The sequence below is a fragment of the Pongo abelii genome, chromosome 4, assembly GCF_028885655.2.
Source record: "Pongo abelii isolate AG06213 chromosome 4, NHGRI_mPonAbe1-v2.0_pri, whole genome shotgun sequence".
NCBI classification, from domain to species: domain Eukaryota; kingdom Metazoa; phylum Chordata; class Mammalia; order Primates; family Hominidae; genus Pongo; species Pongo abelii.
Window position 1 is genome coordinate 123,594,033 of NC_071989.2, and position 26,242 is coordinate 123,620,274.

At 38.7% G+C, this 26,242-nt stretch overlaps 1 pseudogene; it reads left to right on the top strand.

Annotated features, from left to right (window-relative positions):
• Positions 1-4,056: 4,056 nt before the first annotated feature.
• Positions 4,057-4,353, top strand: LOC112133478 (COX assembly mitochondrial protein homolog; annotated as a pseudogene).
• The last annotated feature ends 21,889 nt before the right edge of the window (positions 4,354-26,242 follow it).

The following is a 26,242-nucleotide window of genomic DNA, read 5'->3' on the forward strand; positions in this document are numbered from 1 at the left end:
ACCATGAACATGGAATATCTTTCCATTTATTTGTGTCTTCTTCAATGTCTTTCATCAGAATCTTACAGTTTTCCATGTACAGATCTTTCACCTCCTTGGTTAAGTTTATTTCTAAGTTATTATTATTTTTTTTTTTTGAGACGGAGTCTCGCTCTGTCGCCCAGGCTGGAGTGCAGTGGCGTGATCTCGGCTCACTGCAACCTTTGCCTCCTGGGTTCAAGAAATTCTCCCACCTCAGCCTCCTGAATAGCTGGGACTACAGGTGCATGCCACCACATCTGGCTAAGTTTTGTATATTTTGTAGAAACAGAATTTCACCGTGTTGGCCAGGCTGGTCTCAAACTCCTGACCTCAAGTGATCTGCCCACCTCGGCCTCCCAAAGTGCTGGAATTAACAGGCATGAGCCACCATGACTTACCCATTCCCTCCTTTTAAATAGCTCCTTATAAATCTCATAGAGATTCCTGTTGGACTGGCCTGAATGATATGTTCTCTGCACAAATCAGATGACTTGGGAGATAAATAAGCTTATTGACTAAAACTTGGGTCACATGCCCTCCCCTAGCTACTCCAAAGAAAAACTGAGGTGATGTTACCAGAAGAAGACAGAAAGGATGGAGGTCAGGCAAAACACTAGATGGGTGTGTGGTGGTCTTAGAAAGACTGCTGAGGGTATAGGTAAGGACTACTCAAGGGTCAGCAGTTCTAAGGACCAATCATGTCAATAGCTCAGAAGCTCAAAGGTTTTAGAGAAAGTGGTGGAAACAACTTTCAGAAGCATCCACACTCCAGAGTTGAATCATCACAACTCCTAAATACAGGGAAATATAGACTCATGTAAGCAGATGTGTTTCAAAAAGTCTTCACGGAGAATGTAGGACTTGCACTGAGTCTCCAAGAATGGGTAGGATTTGGGCTGAAAAATGGGGAGGGAGAGTAGCAGGAATAATCCAGACCTGCACGAATAAAGGCAAGGGGTCCGGCTCAAATGTGGAAAACCACGGTGGGAGAGGAAGTGATAAGGAGGCATACTGGGCAAGAGGAGCAAGGGGTTTGAGTCTCCGGACTAAATTGACATTACTGAAAGTAGCGATTAACTTTCTCTCTGTCCTCCTCCTCTTTTTGCCTCTAAAGTTTGAACATTGTCAATATTTTGATTCTCCCTTGGTCTAAATTTAGGGGCTTTCTGTATTCCATTCTCATTGTTCCGAGGAGCAGGGTTGCAGAGCCCATGAGCCACATACAGGAAAGCATTCCCTCCAGCCCCTTCCCCCGATCCACCCCAAGCACATGCTTTACCCTATCAAGTGTCTTTTATGCCACAAGCCTGAGGTCTCCATCCTCTCAGCAAGGTGTCCATACTGCCAAGCAACAGGTGCGTGTTGACAAAGTTAAGGAACCCAGTTCCTAGGAGATGTAGTAGATTAATTAGATCACTAGTAAGTAGAGATAAATATCTATTGTCATTCAGGAGAAAGCAAGGGGCTTGCAGACTGGGGCACAAAACAGGTAAGGAATGGAGAAGAAAGAGTTAAAAGTCTGAGAACAAGGAATCCTTTCAGAGTCTGGGAAAGCGGTCAAGTGAGAAGCCTGAACATACAGCGAAAAACACAAGCTTGGAATCAGAGAAACCTCAGTTTGAATCTTTCACTTACTAGTTGGGGGCAGAACTTAATCTCTTTTTGTAGATGAGGAACTGCAGGTTCCTTATCAACAAAACAAGGATAATAAAACTTGTGGTTTATTGCAGTTTTAATAAAGATGAAGGAAATAGAGTGCCTTGTTCTTCAGATCATTGTTCTGCCACTTCCCTGCTGTGAGCCCTTGGTCAGATTAACCTCTTTAAACTGCAGTTTCCTTATCTGTAAAGTAGAAATTATAAAAGCACATAGCTCCTAGGTTTGTAGTGAGGATTAAATAAGAAGATGCACATAACGAGCTCAACACAGTGGCTATTGTAAGCACGCAATACGTGTTAATGATTATGATGGTGATGCTGAATATATTAATTATATCAGTTAGGATGCTTGCAACTGTATGTGACAGAAAACCCAGGCAGAAGTGACTTAAACAGCAAGGATATGTTATTATTCACATGACAAGAAGTCCTGAGTTCAAGATGTTCCCGAATGGGTAATTCATTGGTTCAAAGATTTCATCAAGGACTTAAGTTCTTTCCTGTCTTCACTCAGAGTTTCTCAGCAAGTTGGCTGTCTCTAACTTGGGTTGTCCCCTCATGGGTGCAAGATGACTGCACTACTCCAGATATGATATCTTCTAACATCCTCCCACAGTGGAAGAAGGAAGAGAGCACTCTTTTCTTTTTAAGACAGAAGAAAATTTTTCTGGAAACCACCATGAACCAGCAGACTTTCCCTCATATCTCATTAACCAGAATTCCTATACATGCTGATGCCTGAACCTATCACTGGCCTCTCAAGAGATGAACAAAATCATGTCTCTGTGAGCAACAAGAAGGTGGATGTGGTGGTTGAGAAGGCAACTGACATCAACCACCTCAATAATGGTGATGAAAACTATGGGCTCTTAGAGGACAGAGTTCTGGGAGGGAAGAGAGCCACATCTGGGACAGAGGTAAAGAGGACACTACAGTCATTTAATGGAGCTCCTAAGAGAAGAGTCTTTTGAGTCACAAAATTTGGAGTCACAAACTGAACTCTTGGCTCTGCCACTTCCTAACTCTGCAAACAAGTTATTTACCCTCTATGCCTTTGTTTCCACAGCTATCGAAGGCCAACATCTAATGGATGCTTGAAAATAAAATTAAGCCACACAGAGTATGTGATTAATAAGTGAAACTATCATTAGTACTTCTGGCCGAGCAACAGGCACAGGAATCAGATTGGTTGTTATACCAACAGTCATTGAAATTATTGAATACAAACATAAGTCTATATGCAGTGCTTCAATAGACTCTTTCTTCTCCAGAATGAGAAAGCTTGCTCAGAATGAAGAGACAAGGAGTGGCTGTGGAGACAAACAGGATTCAAAATCAGATCCCACTGCTACCATTTAGGGAAAGTTATTGGGAAAGTTACTGAATCTTGGGAAAGTTATTGAACTGCCTTGTGCTCAGTTTTCTCATCTGCAAAAGAGAGTAACAGCTCATTAAGTTATGAAGATTAAACAAGTTAATACAAATGCCTGCGTGTAAATGGTGAATAAGGGCAGCCATTGTTAGCACATTTACTGTTTTCATATAAAGATGCAGTTACTCTATTCTGTCTTTTATTTACTTTGCTAATTGTCACTACAAGAGGAGCAGTGAAAAATCTGGCTTCAATTCTTGTTCTTTCTCTTAGGAGCCACATGGCCTCCAAGTATCAGGTACTCCTTCAGTAAAAGGATTGGCCCACTTTTCTCTCCAGAGATGAGAGGTTCCAAATAAAATGTTTTGAAGACTGAAACTCAACATATGATGTCTCATTATTTATACGTATTATCTCCTACGATTCCAATTTTTGTCTCATTCTTTCTTATCACCTACGCTTTTCTTTGGCTTCCTGCCTGGAACTTTTTCCTATACTATGTCACTACTTACCATAATCTCCAATATCTCTACTTTCTCTTCTACCCAAATCTTTATGTATCATTACTTACAATCTCTCAAATGTGCCTTAAACTTTTATTATAGGATAGTGGTGTGTATATACATACATTTAAATTTATTTTAAATTTAATCTCTCCTCCTCAGCCCCACAGAGACTGGTATTAAATTAGAATATGTAAAATGCCAAAGAAGCATATAGTAGTGATTACTATAAATGCTAAATAAAATGTGATTTCAACAACTGTTTGCTGAGGTCCTACTGTGTGTATAACACTGTGCTACAGAGATGACTCTAACAAGAGTTCCTGGCCTCAAAGAGGTGACATATTCCAGTTTGGGAGTTAAGACTTGTGAATAAGTAAGCACTATACATAAAACACTTCTAAAATAGTAAAGGCCTTTTAGAAAGATTGATGGGTTTATGTGACCCAGGTGGCAACACAGCACCCTCTCTGCCCACCAAGATGGTGTTCAAGCCCAGCAGCAACTAAGATATGTCGAAAAAGATGTTCTGATGCCTAACATAATGAGAAAAATGGCCAGAGAGAGGTATTCTGAAAAAGTTCAAGATTTTACCAAGTGTTGCAAGAACTCTAGAATCCTTATGGTGGTAAAATACTGGAAATACAATTCTGCATTGAAAGACTGTCTTAACTGCTTACTATAATGATCCAGTCTTTTACAAAGAATACAAAATGGAATACCTGAAGGAATGTAAGAACTCAGAAAAACTGGAATTTCTACCAAGTTAAAGCTACAGAAGCTTCCCATAAGCATGTAGGCAAATATTTGAATGTCACTCAGAACTCTAATACTCATGGAAGTCATTTCTAGTATAAATCACCTGAAATAATAAACTCAAGATAAGAATGTGTGTTTGCTTCATTCTAATTATAGAAATATTAATTTTATCTGAAATCAAGATCTTTTATTAAAAAGAGATTGATGGATTTCAGAGACTTTGAAGTGGACGTATCTAAAAAAAAAAAAAAACACTAGATGCATTCACTAAAAAAAGGTGAATTTTCTTTAACAACATTTAATATCTTAAATGTTTGAGATTATGTCATTTTTCCAGAACAAATGAAACCTGCATGACAACTTGCTATAACTGTATTTAGATATTTATCAATTCCATCTGTTCATTCTTTCTTGATCCTGCCTGAGGAGGAAGCAGAGTCTGGTTGTGTGTCACAGGGTGGGACTGTGGCCTCTAACCTGGGTGTTTAACTCCCAGAAAACAGAATGCTCACCAGGGTGCTTTATTAACAGTCTTTATTGGATGGAAGGTAGAATGAATTCCCTTTAACATTTCTGTTTCAGTCTGTTTTCTTGGTGATAAACAACAGAAACCAACTCTGACTATATTAAGGAACAACATTTATTAGAAGGTTCTTAGGAGCTCACAGTCTACAGCAGGCTAAAGGTCAGGCTTGGAACACAGGCTGGAATCAAGGCTGCTCCACACAGGCTAAGGCATCAAGACCACAGCCAGTCTCCCTCCTAACATTCATGAGGCCCAGAACAAGAGTACAAATAGAGCCCATGGTTGAGCTCACAACCTACTCACTTTTTCATCCTAGCCCCAGCCCCATTTCACACCACAAGGGCCCTCAAGCACATTGGTGAGAACACTCAGCCCTCTTGTCTAAGCTCTTTCTATGCATTGCTCACATTCCCAAACAGATGCTCCTGCCACTCTGAGGACCTGTGATTGCAAACAGTGGTGGCCTGATCTGCTCTCACAGGCTTTGGGCCCTTTGGGCAGGGAATCCCAGGATTTTGGGTACCCAGAGTATAGTCTAGGAGGATAGTCTAGAGAATACGGACTCTAGGTGAGCAGAGGTGAAGCCAGAAGAGATCACAGTGGGGCCCTCTATAGCCCAGGGGGGCCCTCCTGTCCGGGTCTAAAGAAGATCCTGCCTACAGCAAAGGTCTGTCACACAGCAAGACTCATTGGGGCTGCCTGGAACCACCCTACTGGCATGAATGTCTACTGTTAGCACTGCAACAATGGGACAACACTCTCTCAAGAGGCCACGTACAGGTGGCATCATCCAATGGCCAAACGCAAGTCACCTGTCTCCCCCAGGCTATTCTGGGCAGGAAGAGGCCACAGCTAGGCCCTTGGGCTTCCTCCCAGGACCATGACACAGAGTACAAAAGAAGATTAGGGTGCTATAAGCCAGGATGATTCATTGGATAACCCTAAAGCATCAAACATTTATAGCTGTCCCTTAAGACTCCATTACTTTTTTTTTTTTTTTTTTTTCTTAAATAGAGTTCAGGCTGGTCTTAAACTCCTGGGCTCAAATGATCCTCCCAGCTCAGCCTCCCAAAGTGCTGGAATTACAGGCTTGAGCCACCTCACCAGGCCTTCTGTTACTCTTAATAGCTGTTTATTCTGTGCTAGATCTGGAAACATGACCATTTTCAAATACACCTAAGAAACAAGTCTCTAGTTAATGTCAATTTGTGTGTGTGTGTGTTGGGTGGCGGGGTGGGATATACCCATCCATAAGATCACAGGACCAAAAAAACCATTTATTTTATTTAATTATTGTTGGCATTGATCTACCTTCCTACTTTTACTCATGTTCCTCACCCCACCTCAAAGATCTCTACTTGCTTGGAAGTTGTAAGTAAGCAAGAAGACAGTCATGCACCATGTAACAACATTTCAGTCAATGACAGACCATATATATTATAGCGGTCCTATAAGATTATAATACCGTATTTGACTGTACCTTTTCTATGTTGAGATACACTTAGATACACAAACACGATTGTGTTATGATTGCCTATAGTATTTAGTATAGTACTCTGCCTTATAGCGTATAGCCTAGGTGTGTAGTACTTACACCATCTAGGATTGTGTAAGTACACACTATGCTGTTTGCACAACAATGAAATTGCCTAACTACACATTTCTCAGAATGTATTCCTGCTGTTAAGCAATACATGACTGTACTAAGAAAGGTATCATAGACTATTAGATCAAAAATTCCTCTGATGGCACGAGACTCCAAGAGTCCTTTGAATATGGCAAAGAGGAAAACCCCAGTTCTAGGATCAAATTGTGCTGGAGTGGGACCAGAAACAGACCCTTCCACAATGACCCTCTCCTGAAAATAACCATCCTGGACACATGTTCAAGAGTTAAGTCACGGAGGGAAGCAGCAGACAATAATTTGGAGCATCACAGAATCCTCACTGTGTTAGTTTGCTCAGGTTATCATAACAAAATACCACAGAATGGGTGGTTTAAATGACAGACATTTATTTTCTCCCAGTTCTGGAGGCTGAAGTCTAAGATCAAGGTGCCGGCTGATTCTGTAAATGAGGGCTATCATCTCAGAAAGGGAAAGAGAGAGAGAGTTCTCTAATTTATCTTCTTATAAGGAAATGAATTCTATGGGATCAGGACACAACCCTTAGGATCTCATTTAACATTAATAACTTCCTTAGAGATCCTGTCTCCAAAAATAACCACACTGGGGGTTAAGACATCATACAGAACATCATAGTAGGAATTTGTGGAGGGGACACAAACATTAAATCCATAACACTCACTAAACAGCCAGGGATCTTAAATTTTATGTTTATTCTCCTATTTATTAAAAGTGAGGGGTCCAGGCATCAATTGCACACACATAAAAAGTCATTGAGTGAAAGCTTTACTCACAGATGCACATACAAGACGAGGGGATAAAAACCCATCCTTTAGAAACATAGAAAGCTAAGTGTGCTGACTTACAATACTGTAATGACCAAAACATATTATTAAATGAGAAAAGCAAGTTGCCGAACACTGTGATGGATATGGTACTGACTGTGTAAAAGTAAGGAGGAATTATATATACACCCATACTTGCATATGTCTGAACTATCTCGGGAGGGATATATGAGTGAACTGATAGACGTGGTGGCAGGGACTGATGGTTGGGGACTGGGAATGTAGGGACACTTTTCATCAATTTCCCTTGTGCAGTTTTTCCTGAAGGACGTGTTGTGGAAGCAAAGAAAAGTTGAGGTGCACTAGTTTATGATGTTGTCCCGCAGATCCACAAAAGAATGGAACATGTACAGGTATTATCTATTCAAAAATTTTAAAGGGAAAAATAGATAAATACATTGTGCAATTAAGCCAATAGGGAAGTAAGCTACAATGCAGTTAACAGCTATACCTAATCCCTAGCAGAGGACACAAGCCTTTTACCCCACTCTCATAGAAGCAAAATCTTAGGCAGATGAGATAGTTTTAAAGAAATCACTGGGAAATCTATACTTAATTGAAGCCTGGAATTTGCTTCTGGAATTTGTTTCCTTTGTTTCTCTTGCTTCCTGTTTATTTCTTAAGTAATGGAAGCACAAGAATCAGCAACGTTATTTTCTAACCTTTGGAGAAATAACTAAATGTGGGCAAAGGAGATCCTAAGAAGCCCAGAGTCAAAATGTCATCATAAACTTTTTGGTGCAAAGTTGTTGGGAGAAGCACAAGAAGTACCAAATGTTTTAGTCAGCATTTTGGAAATTTCTGAAACATGCTTGTAAGTGTAGAAGAACAGATCTAAACAGAAAAGAAATTTGAAAGCATGGCAAAGGTGAACAAGGACCATTATGAAAGAGGAATGAAAATTCATATTTTTCCCAAAGGAGAAAGAAACAAAAAATCCAAATAATTTTGTGCCGCTGACCAAATACTAGTTTGTAACTGAAAAACAAAGTTGTAGGAATTTCAGTGACATTCTTAATGTATCTAAATAAATACATTTTTAACTAGTAAAAAGGTAAAAAGATGATACCCGCTGTTTGAAAAAACAGTGGAATCCTCCAACATTGTTTGAATAATTGTTTTAAAAGATTTGCTTTTATCTGTTGAAAATGTGAGTTGAGGAACTAAAGCACACTTGGTGCTTAGCCCTAGAATACGTTCAGGGAGGAAAGCAAGCTTTCAGAATGCCAGAATGGTAACAGACAGGAATGGCCTGACTTACATCATCACACTTGATCTTGAGGTTCCTCCAGCATCCCTGGCTTGCTAACTTATTTCTAGCAATTGCCATGTTAAGCAAGAACTAGGGGATTTTTGAGTTCAGTATTAGCATACAGGTACATTTTCTCTCAAAAGAAATCTAACCTGGTGCAGCAGCCCTCATCATTACACAGAAAAAGAATGTGAGTACAGAGAAAAATGGGAAACAAGCATAAAGCAGAACTAGAGATGCTTCCTGAAGAGTATGCCTCCCAGAAGGAAAGGGGAGGAGGGGGCAGCAACCTCTTTCTGACACATATGTGTGCAGGCACCTTATAAGCATCGTCTGATTTAATCCTTTCAACAACTCAATGAGGCAGGTACTGTTATTGTCCCTATTTTTCCAATAAGGAATCGGGAAACCCTTGCCTAAAGCTGCTCAGCTTTGAGGGTGTGTAAATTGCTATGTTGAGCAGAGGTGAGAATGGAGTGCTGATGGGGGTTGGGGGAGCTCAAAATCTCCCGCTTGCTCATAAGCTCACTTCTATTGGGGTCAACCTAATTTCACACATGGCCTGTATTCCCTTGTGCTAAAATTAATTTGTAAGATTGTCCTACATTTTTCTTCAGAGAGTGACTCAATTTGAAGGCACTTCGTCACCAGGGCACAAACATCTTTTCTAAGTGGGTACTGTTTCTGCTAATTAAGGAAGAGCGAACACTGGAACAAGCCAGGAGGGCAGTCTCTGACTCACCCTCTTTGGCTTCATCTGTGAAAATGGACTCGGGGGATTCAAAAGAAGAGAAATGATAAAAAGCAGGGCCAGGCACGACCCTTCAGCTTGTTGGAAAACATTTGAGCGTGGCTTCTGTCTGACCCAGAAATAACATTTCTACAACTGAAATCTGTTTAGACAGTCATCAAAAATATCTCTGCCTCTTCTGTCTCCCAAAGTGCCTCTACAGCCACGGCAAATCTCAACTCAGATATTCTAGAACACCTCCTCCCATTGGCAAAGGAGGACCAAAGCTGTCTAATTTTAGGGTCTAACAGTTGGCATGCAATTAAAACTATATTTATTATGGGCCTCAGAGGACAATAATTTATTTATGGGTAAATTAGAATCACTGCAATATAAACATGCTCCCACGGATCAGGAATTCGCTGTGCTCAACCAGGGACCATAAGAACTCTGCCACTTTTACAATATGGAGCTTATTGTTTCAAAACAAGCAAAAGATCAGACATCTCTAATCCATTTTTTAACATCAGTCTCAAAAGTAGGGCTCCAGTCAATACTACCCATATTTCAGCATTGGTCATGATTTGAGGTATTTGATCTTAAGAAACTATGGGCAAAAAAAAAAAAGAAAGAAAAGAAAATGTTCTTCTTCCTGAAAAGAAATTATATTGGTATTAAAGTTCAGACTGAGGGTATTTTTGGTTTCATTTGGTTTTGGCTTTGAAAACTTTGCTGACCAGAGACTTAGATTGGAATAAATGAGTCTAATTATTCTGGTTTATTTTGTGTCATGAATTTGCTAAAATAAACTAAAGGAAAACATACCTTATATTTAAACAAGGAAAAATAGAAAAATAAATAAGATTTCTCTCCTGAGAAGAGGGTTACTATAATACTTCTGTCTGCCAATTCAGTATCACTGTTAATTTTCTCTTTAGGAGTTTTCCATCCTTATGAGAGCATGTCCCCACCTCCTACAGTGCAGCTTTATAAAAAGATATAAAGCATATAGAAAACACACAAAAGCATGTGTTGCTCCCAACTCTTCAAAACTGTATCACAATGTTCTATGTGAGGTAAGTTACTTTTTTTCTTCAACTTATTTTTGTGTTCTGCTGTAGAAAAAAAAGTCTAAAACATACAGCTAGGATTTAGTTGCGTAGCTCTGTTATTTGACCTACTTTTCCCAGATTGAGGACTTAAAATTTTTGTAACCCGTGACTATGTTCTCTGGGTTATGTATTTATGCTCCTCTTCCTGCCCCCACCCCTCACCGCACTATCATGAATTGGCCCTGGCATAAGTACTTACACACGATCTCTAACTCTACTCTTCTGTGGTCAAACCCATTCCACAGAAAGAGAAATGAAGAGCTGAAAATTACCCCTGAGCACCTCTCCTAAATGAGGACACAGTCACCCTCCCCTTGGATCAGTCTTCAGTAAAGCACGTATTGGTTTTTCATGGAAACATTCATTACTACATAAAATAATATCATTTATTTATTCATTTACTTGTTACTGTCTGTCTCCTCTCACTGGAACATGCATTGTATGAACTTAGGAAACTTGTTTTTCTAATTCATTCCTATATTCCCAATCCCCAGAAGACAGCCTGGCACATCATAGGGATTCAATAAATGTTTGCTGAAGGAATGAATTCCCCAACGACTTTGGGAGTGCAAACAGTGGATCTATTAAGCGAATCCTTAAAGGTATCACTCAAGGATTTTTAGAATCATCTAGATAGAAGGAATCCCTTAGGTCATTCAGAGTTGGCAAACTTATTTTGTTCAAGAACCAGATAGTAAATATTTTCAGCTTTGTGGGCCATATGGTCACTGCCTTGACTACTCAAGTCTGTCACTGCAGCATTACAGCAGCCATAGACATTATGTACATGAATAAGCAAGACTGTATCCCAACGAAACTTTATTACAAAAATAGTCAGTGGTGGAGTGAAGCTTGCTGACCCCTCCTAGACCAATGGTTTCCCAATAATTTTCTATGAATGAGTTTTACCAAGGACAATAAAAAGAAGACATAAGGATTTACTGTGAGATTTTTCATCAAGTAAGATTATTTCAACTTGAAAATTATTTTTTTCTGAGTGTATGTTCTTTCCACTTTTTAGTCTTCGAAACAATTCTTTAGCTAAGTTATAGTGATAATAAATTGTGTATTGTTAAAATCCTTTCTTGGAAAAACAAAATGTTGGCAACTTTAACAAAGTTCCAAAATATTTTGTTGAAATTTTACTATCCAACGAATTCAAACGTCTGCCAACTCCCATGGCTCTAGTCCATACATCTTATTCTACAGTCCAGTTCTTGTTTACAGTCAAGTGAGTCCTTTCTGTCTAGGGTAAACAAAGGGGTTCATGAAAAGATCTGAGAAGCTTATAGAATCTGGGAGGACCAGAGAGCTGAGCCCTAGGAGAAAGCCACCCCACACTACATAACTGTTTTGGCAGAACACACGCTCCTGCTGTCTGTGGCACTGCATCTACATTGATAAGGGCTGATGCCAGAAACGCTGCCTCGGCTGCCCCCAAAGAACAGATGGCTCTAGCACCATGCCTGTCAAAAGAACTATTTCCCATCCCACTCCTATGCCCAGCCAATGCCTTACTATACTCCACCTCCGAGTCTCACACAGAACCATCACCTTAGCTGAAGCAAGGTCGCATGCAGAACCCTCACTTCAAGGGATGTGGAAAAATGAATGTTTAGCTCTCTATCCTCTTTGAACTGGAAGCCAAGCTAAAAGATGGCTGGAATGGGTGCTAAGCAGAACAGTTTATAGCATCTTCTAAGTGAATCCTGAGGCCTAGAGCCCTTCATCTTCAAGGGAGGAGAGTTTCAGCCCAACGATGGCTAAACTACATTTTTGGGAGGAGAAAGTAGCATTTGGAAATGTTGTCTAGTGATTGACACAACAGGAACATTTTTAGCCCATTAGTGAAAGCCACAAAAGTAGAAAAGTGAAGAGCTTCCAGATAACTCAGATCTCAAAACAACTTTGCCTGATCACTAAAGCAAAAGGTAAGAAACACACAAACAAAAACTTCTCAATCATTCAAATAATTGGTTCAGTGGGTTTTTTTGTTTTTTGTTTTTTTTCACTTACAGGCACATCCTCAAACCCTGAAGTTCAATAGGGTAGGGTTGGGGTTGCTTCTCCTGAGTGATGAACCTTAGCTTCTGCAGGCAACTTTCAAATTTAAACAGTAATGTCAATGAAGCCACTCGCCCCTGAATCCAAGTAGGATTCTCTTTAAATAAAACAAATATGAGAAATAACATTAGCTTCTTTGTATCTATTAACATATAATTGCAGTGAGATAAGAGCTAGAAACAATACAATTATACAAGAAACATTCCACTTACAAAAAAAGTTGTTTAATGTGATTTTTCAGTAATCAGAGACTAAACACATCAAAATTTTAGTAGTGGTTATATGTGAATAGTGAAATTACAATGACATTCATTTTTGTAAAATATTTTAAAAAACCATTTTATACTAAGTATATAATCCCTTTTTAAAAGAAAGCAATTTACTTTCAAATAATATGTTAATGTATAGATATAATGCATTTATTATTTTTACCCCTTCACCAAATAGTTCTTTAAGCGCATGATGTTATCTAAAACATATAAGCCTAAAAGTTATTTGTGATATTATCCCTTTCTCAAGCAGTTTATAATTAAATGATCAAAATTTAGTAACAAATGATATCATCACAAATACTACAAAGGCATAAGTATTCTTATAAATACTAGAAACTTCATTTTTGAGGAGAAAATGTGAATGCTGGTATGCACATGTAATTCTTGGAGGTACAAAGTTTATGATTCTGTGAGGGGATGAAGGGCTTGGGAAAGAGGTGAAAGAACATTGCACTACAGAGGAGAAAAAAAAAAGATTTGCACACAGAGTGGTTCATGTCTGCTGAGAATCTCTGTTCAGTGGTGTCCTCAATTTCTTACTAGAGCCCAGTGGCCAAAAATATCATATGTGCAAATTTGTGTAACCAGTCCTCCTCAGGATTAAAAATACATTTTTAAAAGTTATAGCTACTGAATTTTCTAATGAAACAAATCAGGACAAAAGATGTTATGTCCTAGTCTGTGCAAACAGCAGGTGTCTTAGTCCATTAGGGCTGCCATAACAAAAACAACATAGACCAGAGGGCTTAAACAAAAGAAATGTATTTCTCAGAGTTCTGGAGGCTGGAAGGTCCAAGATCAAGGTGCCAGTATATCTGGGATCTGGTGAGGGCCCACTTCCTTGTTTTTAGATGTGTTTTCTCACTGTGTCCTCACATGGCAGAAGGGGTCAGGGAGCTCTCTAGGGTCTTTTTTATATGGGCATTAATCCCATTCATGAGGGCTCCACCTCATGACCCACTCATCTCTCGAAGTTCCCACCTCCAAATACCACCACATTGGGGATTTGATTTCAATATATGGATTGTGGGGGGACATATTTAATCCACAATAATAAGCTAAAAATACTCGAGATTTGCCTGCCGTGTTCTGAACATTAGAGCCAGTCCCCTCCAGAATATTATTTATTAAGTTTTTCACTTCTTAAAGTAGAAAGCAAAGCTTTAAAGAGGTAGGGCCATGCCCTGTATTAATCTTTTTTGTTTTAATTAACACATAATAATTATATGTATTTATGAGGTATAAAGTGATGTCTCAAAATATATATACATTATGTAATGATCAAATCATCATGTAGCACATCCATCACCTCAAACATTTATCATTTCTATGTGATGGGAACATTCAAAATCCTCTAAGTATTTTAAGATATACCTTAGTGTTTACTATAATCACCCTACTGTGCAATAGGATACCTAGCTTATTCTTTCTAATTTTAACTTTGCACCTACTGGGCAAACTCTCTCCAATCCTTCCCTTCTCAGCCTCTGGTAACCCCTATTCTATTCACTATTTCTATGAGATAAACTTTTTAAGATCCAAAATATGAGTAAGAACATGTAGCATTTATATTTCTGACTTATTTCATGTAACATTATGTCCTCCAGGTTTACCCATGTTGTCACAAATGACAGGATTTCATTTTTTTAATGGCCAAATAGTATTCTGTTGTGTGCAAGTACTACATTTTCTTTATCCATTCATCTGTTTTTGAACATTTAGGTTGATTCCATATTTTGGCTATTGTGAATAGTGCTGCAATAAACATGAGAGTGAGACATCTCTTTGACATACTGATTTTATTTCCTTTGGATATATACCCAGCAGCAGGATTGCTGGATCATACGATAGTTCTATTTTTAATTTTTTGAGGGACCTCCATATTGTTTTCCACAGTGGCTATACTAGTTTACATTCCCACCAACTGTGTGTGAGGGTTTACTTTTCTTCATACCCTTGCCAACACTTGTATCTTTTGTCTTTTTGATAATAGCCATTCTAACTATAGTGAAGTGGTATCTCATTGTGGTTTTGATTTGCATTTCTCTGATGATTAGTGAAGTTGAGCATTTTTTTTCATATGCATATTGGCCCTTTGCATACCTTCTTTAGAGAAATGTCTATTCAGGTCTTTTGCTCATTTTTAACTGGATTATTTGGGACTTTCGGGGGTGGGTTTGTTGCTACTGAATTCCTTATATATCCTGACTATTGACCCCTTGTCAGATGTATAGTTTGCAGATATTTTCTCCTAGTCTGTAGGTTCTCTTCACTCTGCTGATTGTTTCCTTTGCTGTGCAGAAACTTTTCAGTTTGATATATTCCCATTTGTCTAATTTTTTGCTGTTGCTTTTGGTCTTATCCAAAAAAAAGTCATTGCCCAGTCTAGTGTCATGAAGCATTTCCCATGTGTTTTCTTCCAGGAGTTTTATAGTTTTGGGTCTTACATTTGTCTTTAATCCATTTTGAGTTGAATTTTCTATATGATGAAAGACAGGGGTCCAGATTCATTCTTCTGCATGTGGATATCCAATTTTCTGAGCATCATTTATTGAAGAGACTGTCCTTTCTCCATTGCGTGTTCTTGGCATCTTTGTTGAAAATCAGTAGATTTTCTTGGCTGTAGATGCATGGATTTATTTCTGGACTTTCTATTCTGTAATCCTCTTTCTTTGGACTAATTTGAATATTCTCTTGTGGCCAATTTCCAATCAGAGATTTTCAAAGAGCAGCATCTACACAGTGTTCTGAAACCTGCTTCTCCACCAACATTGAAAACACTGGTCTTGTGGTAGCCTTTCAGGTGGGTTTATATTCAGGAGACTCATTTACAAAGAAATAGTCTTGTTCATCAATGTCTAGGTTGTAATTTAATCACATTTTCATAAAAATAGAGTTAGTATTAGGACAAAGTTGTGTTCTGACTACAGGGTAAAAAGGAGATGTGTCACCAGGGGACAAAACTGGGACCAATGTGTGGTCACTCCAACTAAAGCATTTTAGCCAGAATGGAGCTAATACTTACATATGTATTTGGAGTTGGACCACACCCCTTTCTCCTCATATCTGTTTATGTCTACTGATCTAAATGTAAGCTGGAAAAAAAATCTGTCTACAGTTGGGTCCAGGCATATACAGACAAGGCTGACAGCTTTTAGGACTTTGACAGAAGCCAGATTATGGGATCAGAGAGGCCTTTAAGAGTGAATTCACCACTTTGAGGCAGCCTGGCAGAGTTGGCAGCAAGAATTGCATGTCAGAGACAAGTGGTTTCAGATAAACAATATTTGAATCCATCCTGACCCAACTATGTGGGGGCATGATTGTGCCCTGGGAAAAAATATATTTGTAGTCCAGGACTGATAGAGCTGTCCCCAAACTCTGCAATGCTCCAGAACTGGCAAAGTCCTCTGCAGGGGTGGTGCTTCAGAGTTAACACATTCAGATGTTAATATTAATGGGCTGTGCCCTTACCACATGCTAGAGAAGCTGAGGGATATTCAGGCTTCATGAGCAAGATTTTTTCCTCAATATAATTGTTTAATAGAGACTCACATTAACAGAACTTTTTGCCTTATAATATAGTTACCTCCCCAGCACTGGAAGTATTTAAACAGAGACTGAAAAATCTTCATTGAATGGAAAGTTGGCCTAGCCAGTCTTAATGTCCCTTCCAGGCAGCTGTGCTTCTAGTTAAAATGTGGGCTTAAATGTTCCTTTTTTTTTTCTTTTTTTTTTTTTTTTGGCTGCCTTTGTTCAGCTCACATGCAAAGGAGAAAGTGTTAAAATCGTATCAAGAAGCCAACTTTCCTACTTCACTGTACTGCTATGATGGTTAATTTTATTTGTCAACTTGACTGGACCATGGAGTGCCCACATATTTGGTCAGACATTATTGTGGGTGTTTCTGTTCTAAGTTGGGGTGTTTCAGGAAGAGATAAACATTTAAATTGGTAAATTTTAACATGAGAGTGACATTTGAATTGCTTGAGTAAAGAAAATTGCCTTCCATAATATGGGTGGGCCTCATTCAGTCAGTTGAAGGCCTGAATAGAACAAAAAGACCAACTTGTCCCTGAGTAGGAGAGAATTTTCCAGTAGACCTGCCCTTGAACTTCATCTGTAACATTGACTCTCCTGGGTCTTGAGCCTGTTGACCTGCACTGCAGGTGTAGACTTCCCAGCCTCTACAATCCTGTGAACCAATTCCTTATCATAAATTATATATATAATTATGGAATTATGCATATATATCACATATGAGATCTATATCTATTTACCTATCTATCTAATTTGATCTCTTTCTTTGGAGAACTAACAGAATACAGCTGCTTTCTCAGTCTCCTTTGTTAACTCTGTCTCAATTTTCCAATCTCTTCTCATGCCTTTACCTCTGTCTCCGATCTTATATCCTACCACTCTCCCACCGTGGCCTTTCTGCTCTTCCTGGAAAATCCAAGCCTAGAAAATTCAGGCTAGTTCTCACCTCAAGCCTTTCACATTTGCTCTATCCTCTGCCTGAAGCAGTATGTCCCCAAATCTTCACAATGGCTTTCTCCTTTATAGCATTCATGTCTCAGCTTAAATGTCACCTCCTCAGAGGAGCTTTCCCTGAATACACTGCCTATCCTCTTTTCTCCCCTACCTACATCCCCTTACACTGGTTTGATTTCTTCATAGCACTGACCAAGATCCATCTGCAGAAGAGGCTGAGCATCCAGACCATGCAAAGCTTACCTATTCTGCTACAAAGGAAATTGCTGCCTCGTACCTGTTTAGCCTAGATAGCAAAGACAGAGAGACAGAGATATCCAGAAGTGTCTGCAGAAGGTAGGTTTGGGGCCTGACCCAGATGTGCTTACTGCATGGGGGGCAGGGGTGAAGGGACAATGGACCTATCTTAGAGTAGGCTGGCCAGAGAGACACCTGACAGGTCTAAGTCAACAAGCTTCACAGTTGGGTAATTATATCTCCTTTGGAGTAAGGAATGGAGAGAAGGGCCGGTAATGGAAGAACCTTTGTGGAAAGATGAAGGCTGGGGAACAGGGATCTGACAATTTAGGGTAATAACAAATATTGCTTGAAGTGATTGGCTGAAAAGCAAGTAAAGTGACTAGTGTGTCTCTCAGAGATTTCCTCCAACCATAACTCAATGCTGGAAGAAAATGCAGCATCAGTGATGACATCCAACACCTTATTTTTTAATATAGAACATTGCTCACACTCTACTGGTACCTTGCCTATGACAAATAAAAGCAGGCATTGCCCCACCCCTAGCCCAACACCCCTTCTGCATGAACGTAGTTGCATAAGTTAATTATCTTCCTACTCCTCCTTCCATTCATGTCATTTACAACTTAGGTTGCTTTTCTCTTGAGTGGCTTTATTCTCCTTCTACATCTCTGTGAATATCTTGTTTAAATTGTAGGTTCTTCATTTCAACAAAGGATGCAATATGAAAGCAACAGGCTTATTGTGCAGAATCACACATGTTAAAGGTGTTAAAAAAAATACTAGAGAAAAGAAAAGTTGAACACCCTTTTCTTCTTTCATCTTCCAAAATGAGCTCATCCATCACTGCATGGATCAGCCATCCAGAGATATGAGCCTGGGCAAGGCTGGCCTAGCATTCCATGTGTGAATTCACTAGGCCAGGCCCTGCCCAGGCTCACATCTCTGCTTGGCTGATCCCCCATGTGTGCCTTGGCTGATCCCCCGATGTGTGCCTTCTACTGTTTCTCTTGACAGCAAATCACAAGTGAAAAAGTGGCATTTTGGCAAATTTTAATAAATTTTGAACACTTCCAAAGACAAAAAAGGCAACAAAAACTGAATATGAACCTTCAAAAACCGTATAGGACACATAGTTGTTTTAAACCATATAAAAAGAAAACTTGTAGGAATAATAGCAGCATATGTTTGAATGAACACTCATATCACACTATGTCTCCCTGAGAAAGCCATGAGAACTGATGGGGCATCTAAAGTCATTTTTAAATACACAGATTCTTAACACAATTGCCTTCTAAAGTCTTAGCTATAACTAGGTATTTAAAGAGCACAGAAGTCTCTTCGAGCATTCTTTTGCAAAACAGTGAAACAGTTTTTATTGAAGCAAGGATTTATTACTAAAAAGATAAAATTTAACAGTGTTTCCGTTAGGATTCTTCAGCTGCAAGCATTAGAAACTAACCCCAGCTAACTTAGCAAATAATAGGATTTATTAAGGGCATATGGTAGCAGATACTTGCTGAGGGAAAGCTGAAGAACCAGGTCTCAACAGGCACAGGAACCAGGCTGCTCTGGGAATCTAGGTAGTTGAAACCAATAGGGGGGATTTCTTCAAGATGCCATTGTTGAGTTGAATGAGTGCCAGCCATTTTTTAATGTTTGTATTACATCGAGATTCTAATCAGGAGATAGTGCATCTGATTGCCCCACCTTGATCAGTGTTAGCAGAAAAACCCCACTAAGGCTGTAACCACGAGGGGAGGAATTAGTCTCAAACAAAATCATGAGGCTGTTTCAAGAAGACAAGAACAGATGATGCTAGGATGGTGGGGGGAAGGAGAATAAATGTCCACTCTAGACCACCAGGTGACTCACTGATAAAAGTGTTTTCATCTCTTTCACGTACTTTTAAGTATTAATTGATGACAGCATCTAACATAATACATTATGTCAATGTAATGTAACACAATATTGACTTAGCAATCCAGGATGACTTCTTTGTATGGTGACTGTCATAAATTTATACCAGAAGGAATATCCTATGTTCCAATGAAGATACTGTCTCCCTTTCATTTTAGAGAGCAATGAAAAAGAGTGCATGCCGTATATTTATTTTGGCATGTATTTCTCACAGAAATACATATATTCGTGTTCTCTTTTTTTGTTTTAATACTCAGGTGTATGTAATTTTGTTTTAATACTCAGGTGTATGTAAATTTCTGCACTCCTTGAAGACCCATAAATAGTCTTACTTTTTTTCACTTTTGAGCTATTAATATTATTTTGAGGAGACACATGTACTCCAACCATAGACAGTTAAATTGTCTTAATATTTCCTATGAATCTGTAAATGGCCAATGTTTAACAAAAATTTTTTTCATTGTAGATTTTATTTTTATGTTCCATGTTGCATTAGGCCATTCTTGCATTGCTATGAAAAAAAACCTGAAGCTGGGTAATTTATAAAGAAAAAAAGGTTCAATTGACTCACAGTTCTGCAGGTTATACCTCATGGCTCCAGTATCCGCTTCTGGCGAGGGCTTCAGGAACCTTACAATCATAGCAGAAGGTGAAGGGGAAGCAGGCATATAACATGGCAGAAGCAGGTGCAAGAGAGAGCGAGGAGAGGTGCAACATACTTTAAACAACCAGATCTCGTGAGAACTCACTTTCACAAGGACAGCACCGAAACATTTATGAGGGATCTGCCCCATGACCCAAACACCTCTCACCAGGCCCCACCTCTAATTTTGAGAATTACATTTCAACATGAGATTTGGAGGGAAGGGCTGGTAATGTAACATCGAAACAATATCACATGTGAACCAACAACCATATGCAGAGTTCCTTTATTTATGTCTTTGGATTTTCTTTAATTTTTAAGACTCTGATAGCTAAAGGAATATTTGCTCTTTCCTTTCAGTAACAAAATTAAATTAATCTTTAAAAATTGTAAACATTTGACTATAAAAATTCCATTAGGACTCATGTATAAATATATACTGCCAGTGACTGCTGGCTGCTGTGGTTCAAAGAAGAATGAAAATGACTGGATTATCATAAGCAGGACGGTTTTGTTCTATAACTATTAAGAAAGTGACAAGTTGCCAAGCATTTGTCTAGAGCCCCTGATTCCTCTTCTTCCCCTCACACTCCTCATTTAATCCACCAGCAATCCTTTAGGAACTACCTCCAAGTGTTAGCCTGTTTTTCCACTTCTTCCCATTTCCACAGCTAACACCCTAGTCCCAGTCTCCTTCTTCTTGCCTGTAGCAAGAGCCCTCTAAAGGTTTCTAAGCTTCTACCTGCAACAACTGATTCTCCAGGCAGCAGCCAGTTATGTTTTAATAACATGGAGTATGTCAGTTCCAGGTCAGAACCATCTCTCAGCTTTCCATAACACCCAGAATAAACCCCTAACTCCTCCACATGGCCAACAAGACCTGATATAATGCACCTGTCAACCTCTTCCACACCTGTGCTATGTCCTTGCCATTCCTTGAATGAGCAAGTGAGAGCCCATCTCAGACCCTTATGCTTGCTCTTCTCTCTGCCTTCCACACTGTATCTCCAGAAGGCTGCACAACTTGCTCCTTTCTACCTGTCAGATCTCAGTTCAAACAGCAGATCCTTGGAGAGGCCTCTGTAATCTGTCACCTCTATATTGCCATTCCAGTCCCATTCTCACTCACTCTTCATCCCTCTAAATTGGGATTTTCTGCAGCACACATAATCTGACATTCTTTTTGCATGTTTCTCTTTCATGGGAAGATAAGATTCATGAGAAGAAGAACTTTGTCTTAATTGCTGCTGATTCTCCAGCCCTGTAATGTCACCTATCACATAGTATACTCTCAATTAATACTTGTCGAATGAATTTTTCTACTTCTGAATACAATGTCTGTTCCCACGAGCTATTTATGAACACAGTTACCGTAATGGAGAAGACTGATATGAGTGCCACAAAGGTAAAGGTGAAAGTCTAAAAACGTGTTGGTACAGAAACAAAATGAGAAGAGACCCTGAAGATCTGTAGCCTTTCAGATAACCTACACTGTACCAGACAGTATTATTACTGAAAGACTGTCAGCAATTCGCTACTCTGTGTACCTTACAGATCTTTGTCAAGAAAGCATATTCACCTGAGGGTGTAGGACCTTAGAGGACAAAAAGTGACGAGGAAGTGCCCGTTCTGAGGCAGACAAAAGAAACCAGAAATCTAGGCCTTCTTCAAAGTCTAGGCCTGTGTTTTGACATTAAATAATCTGCCCAATCTCATCTGCAGTTGTGGTCTAACTCTGACCCTACTTCGTCTCTGAAAATGGAAACAGACACATGGTAAGTGTAGTGGCAAGAACTCTGCACTTGGAGTCAGAGAGCAGAGGCTTGATGTTATGAGTTCTGACACTTAGTAACCTTGTGACTTTGGTCATGTTTCAGGTGAATGCATTCTCTCATCTATAAAATGGAAATAATGCACCTCCTTCACAAGTTATCTTGGAGAGTCCATGAGATGTGGCTGTGAGGGAGCCCAGCCTAATGCTTATATGGGAGTGCTCAGGGTATATTCGTTTCCTTCCATCCTTCAAACTCTGTAGCTCTTTGCTTTTCATCCATCAAACACAAAATAATGATTTGGCAGGCCATATAGGCTTCAGAGCATCAATATACAGGCTTTAAAGGTTTGTTTTCTGAGCTTCACATAACCAAATGTATTACATCCAATCAGCCAGAGATGCAGTCTTCTTTGGCTAGAAACAGTCTCAGATCTTGAAAATACATTGCCTTCACTGCATTTTATTCTCAGTGCATCACTAAAATGACAAGCTGCTTTCCTCAGAATGTATCAGGAATTCTGTTTCTTAGCAACACTCCTCCCACAGGCAATAAAAGACAGAACATAATTCCTTTGAGCATTAGGAGTCTGCTCGTAATACTGAAAATGTGGCCAATTCCCCCTTATATGCAGAATTAGAAATCAGTTCTCCATGTTTGAAAGACAATACAATTGAGACCCTTCAACGTACAGCTTTTGAAAAGTTTAGTAAATTTCTTATTCTAGGGCCTGCTATTTCAGGGCTTATTTTTAATGATGTTACAGAATTTTACTGTATTAGGTCATGATTCAAAATTAAGAATGAAGCATTTCTAATTCTAAGCTCTTTCCTCCTACTCCTCTCAAATTCATCTTTTGAGAAAGTATATCAACATACTCATTTTGACTATCAGCTGCACTCTTCAGTTTTGTATTCCAGATTTCAAAAAATAAAATTTTATTTTTATTTTTTTGAGATGGGGTCTCACTCTGTCATCCAAGTTGGATTGCAATGGCATGATCACAGCTCCCTATAGCCTCAAACCTCCCAGGCTCAGGCAATCCTCCCACCTCAGCCTCTTGTGTAGGTGGGACTACAGGCTTGTGACACCATACCCAGCTAATTTTAAAATTTTTTTGTAGAGATAGGGTCTTGCTATGTTACCCAGGCTGGTCTTGAACCTTTCAGCTCAAGGGATCCTCCTGCCTCGGTCTCCCAAAATGTTCGGATTACAGGCATGAGCTACTGCATCCAGCCTACATTTTTAATCAAGTATAAAATAAGCTCATTATAGGCATAAAGTTTGTTTAAAGGTTAAAATCCAAATACATCTAGTGTTCATGATATATTAATGATTCACTTTTCCATCCAACAATAATACTATTACATTTATTTAGAAATTATGTGCCAGGAGCCAGGCACGGTGGCTCACGCCTGTAATCCCAGCACTTTGGGAGGCTGAGGTGGATGGATCGCGACGTCAGGAGATCGAGACCATCCTGGCTAACTTCGTGAAACCCCGTCTCTACTAAAAAATCCAAAAAAAAAAATTAGCCGGTCACAGTGGCTGGCGCCTGTAGTCCCAGCTACTCCGGAGGCTGAGGCAGGAGAATGGTGGGAACCCGGGAGGTGGAGCTTGCAGTGAGCTGAGATCAAGCCACTGGACTCCAGCCTGGGAGACAGAGCCAGACTCCGTCTCAAAAAAAAAAAAAAAAAAAAGAAATTACGTGCCGGCTACCCTATTTAGCCTTTTAAATGCTTTATTTGCTCCTCATAAAAACCTTGTGTGAAAAGTATTAATTCTCATTAACCATGGAACTGAGACTTAGAATAGTCAATTAACTAGGTCAAGGCCACACAGCTAGTAGAGAGCTATGTAAATAATATACTAATCTTTACTCTCCAATATTTATTTGTTCCCTTTTTGTCTTTATTTTGTGCTCTGCTCATCACTATCTTTGACCTAGTTTGTTAAATCTAATTGAATGAATAAAACCATATGTAACTTTACACTTCTAGAAAAGGTGATATTCAGTAGTTTCCCAAGGAAATTTGAATATATCCAAAATTAATACTTAATCCTTTTACACTGTCATTATATGTTGCAAAGATCCAGAATTAACACTTAATCCTTTTACACTGTTATTTTTGGTTGCAAAGAAGGTATGTTGAATGAATTCAATGTAGTTAGAAAGTTTCAGTGAGCTGTGAGTTATTTCAGATAAGATTCTCATCACCAGAGCCAAACTATTTTTCATCTGTTTGACAATAGGATGATTTATCCCATCTTCTCTGTGTCTGCAATTTTGTCATGTCCTGTGGATAACTAGGTGACTAGCAAGCAAAACAAATTTGGTCACAATTATTTAAAGTGTGTTGTCATCTGATTATTCTGATTTTTTCTTAGACACCTGACACTTGATGGCTTGCATGTTCTATGACTAAAAACAGTCTTGCCATTATAATTTAATAAGCCACTCCTTAACTTCAACATGAACACCCCAACAAATGCACTATCTGTTATGCTGTTGGCACAATCCAACAAAGTGCATTATCATTCAGCTTTATATTAAGTAGTGTCTTGGGAGAGATCTCTCTCTCTTTCCATATATATAGAAATATATGAGTATGTAGATATATAGGTATTTCTCTATATATTTACATATATGTATATGTTAAATGAAGTGTTTTAAGGATAAAAATATAATAGATATTTAAAAGAGTGTTTATGATGAAAGAAATGTATTAAATACACTTTTCTTCCTTTAGCTACCTTGGGGTAGTAGTCCATTGCTAGAGGCATATGACATTATTTTAAAGGGCCATTAAACATTAAATGATTCATATACAAGTAAATAAGAATATAAATAAAAGTTGTACTTTATACACTAAAATAACAGGAGTGAATTTTTCTAATAAATTAAAGGAAATGCACTATACAAGCTCTTAACCTCCTTGTACCCTGGACCTTGCAGGAAGGTTTAGTTGAGTTAGGACTACAGTCTGTGACTACAAAATGAAGACAGGCTCAATGGCTCAAAAGGTTCTCAGTCTCAAATCTTGGCCTCATTACAGGTTGCTCTAAGCAACTTTGTTTTCTATTGTGGCAGAGGAATGACACTGTTCACATTCAGAACTGAATTCCATGGGCATACCCAGGGTCACATATGATTCTCAGCACAATTATAATTCTATACTTTTCTGATCTATTAACAAAGTGTAATTAAACTTTAGGGAGAATGTCAATATAAGAATGTTCTTAAATCAACTCTGATTTATAAAACAGCAACTCCCTTAATACTTGGTACTTAAGATCCAGCATAGTTTGAAATGACAGTGGTGGATTAGCTTAGTACAGACTATTCTCCCATTCCAAACACGTGGAAAAGCTAGATACATGCACAAAAAAACTATTTAAGTAAACGGCTAAGCTTGAAAGGAAAATCTGTAAATTTCAAAAATGAAGAGAGTTATTCAAAGTCAGAATAGTAAGTCTATGAGAAAATACCAACTTTAATGGGGGTGAGACCATCTAATGGCTAGGGACTGAGGGTTTAGCACCTACAGAAGGCATCTCCTTGAGTCTCAGTTAAACAGAAGCTGAAACTTATCTGAAACTGAATTTCACATAATTGCAGGAACTCTGAAAAGGCTATTCCTTGCATAAAGGGGGCCAAGAAAACTTTAGTTTTCAAGTCCAGGGACACAGCAAGAAACTTCCATTGTCTGCCCATTACTCTGGGTTGGGTTAAAAACCAAATGCTCCCATTAAAAACTGGAACTTAAACCCTGTACTTGGTACACTGAATCCGAATTAACTCCATCATCTTCATATAAAATGCTCAAGATGGAAATTTAATGTAAGAAGCGGATTCTGGAATTGCAGGGGCCCTGATTACTGTGATGGAATTCTCCCAAAGCCCTGGGCTTACAGATTTTCGCTTGGAGAAATGCTAACTGCTGAGCATACCTACAAAAATACAGTGACAATCTACATAAGACAAGTATCCATCAAGCAGTGAGCAGCACTACAACAGGAGGATCAGCATTCTAAGAACTTGAGGTAGCATAACCAAAGGAGACCAGAAAGTAGGGAAGTTTTAAATGATATGTAGAAACTGAAAACAAACAAACAAAAAAAATGGGTAAACTTGTAAAGAAGAAATAGAACTTCTAAAAATAAAAATACAGGCATAGAAATTTAAAAAGTAATAAATGTTAGCAGACAAGATAGAAAGTAATATCATTTGTGAATAGAAGATTTAAGAAAATTAGAACCAAGTACAGAGAGATAGAAGATATGTGAAAAATTAAGACACAAAGAACAGATTGGAAAAGTCTAACAATATGCCTAATAGAAGTTTCAGAAAGAAAGAATAAAGAGAATGAGAGTCCATAGAAAGATATAATGAGTAATAATTTTCCAGAACTAAAAAGAAAGACATGAGTCCACAGAT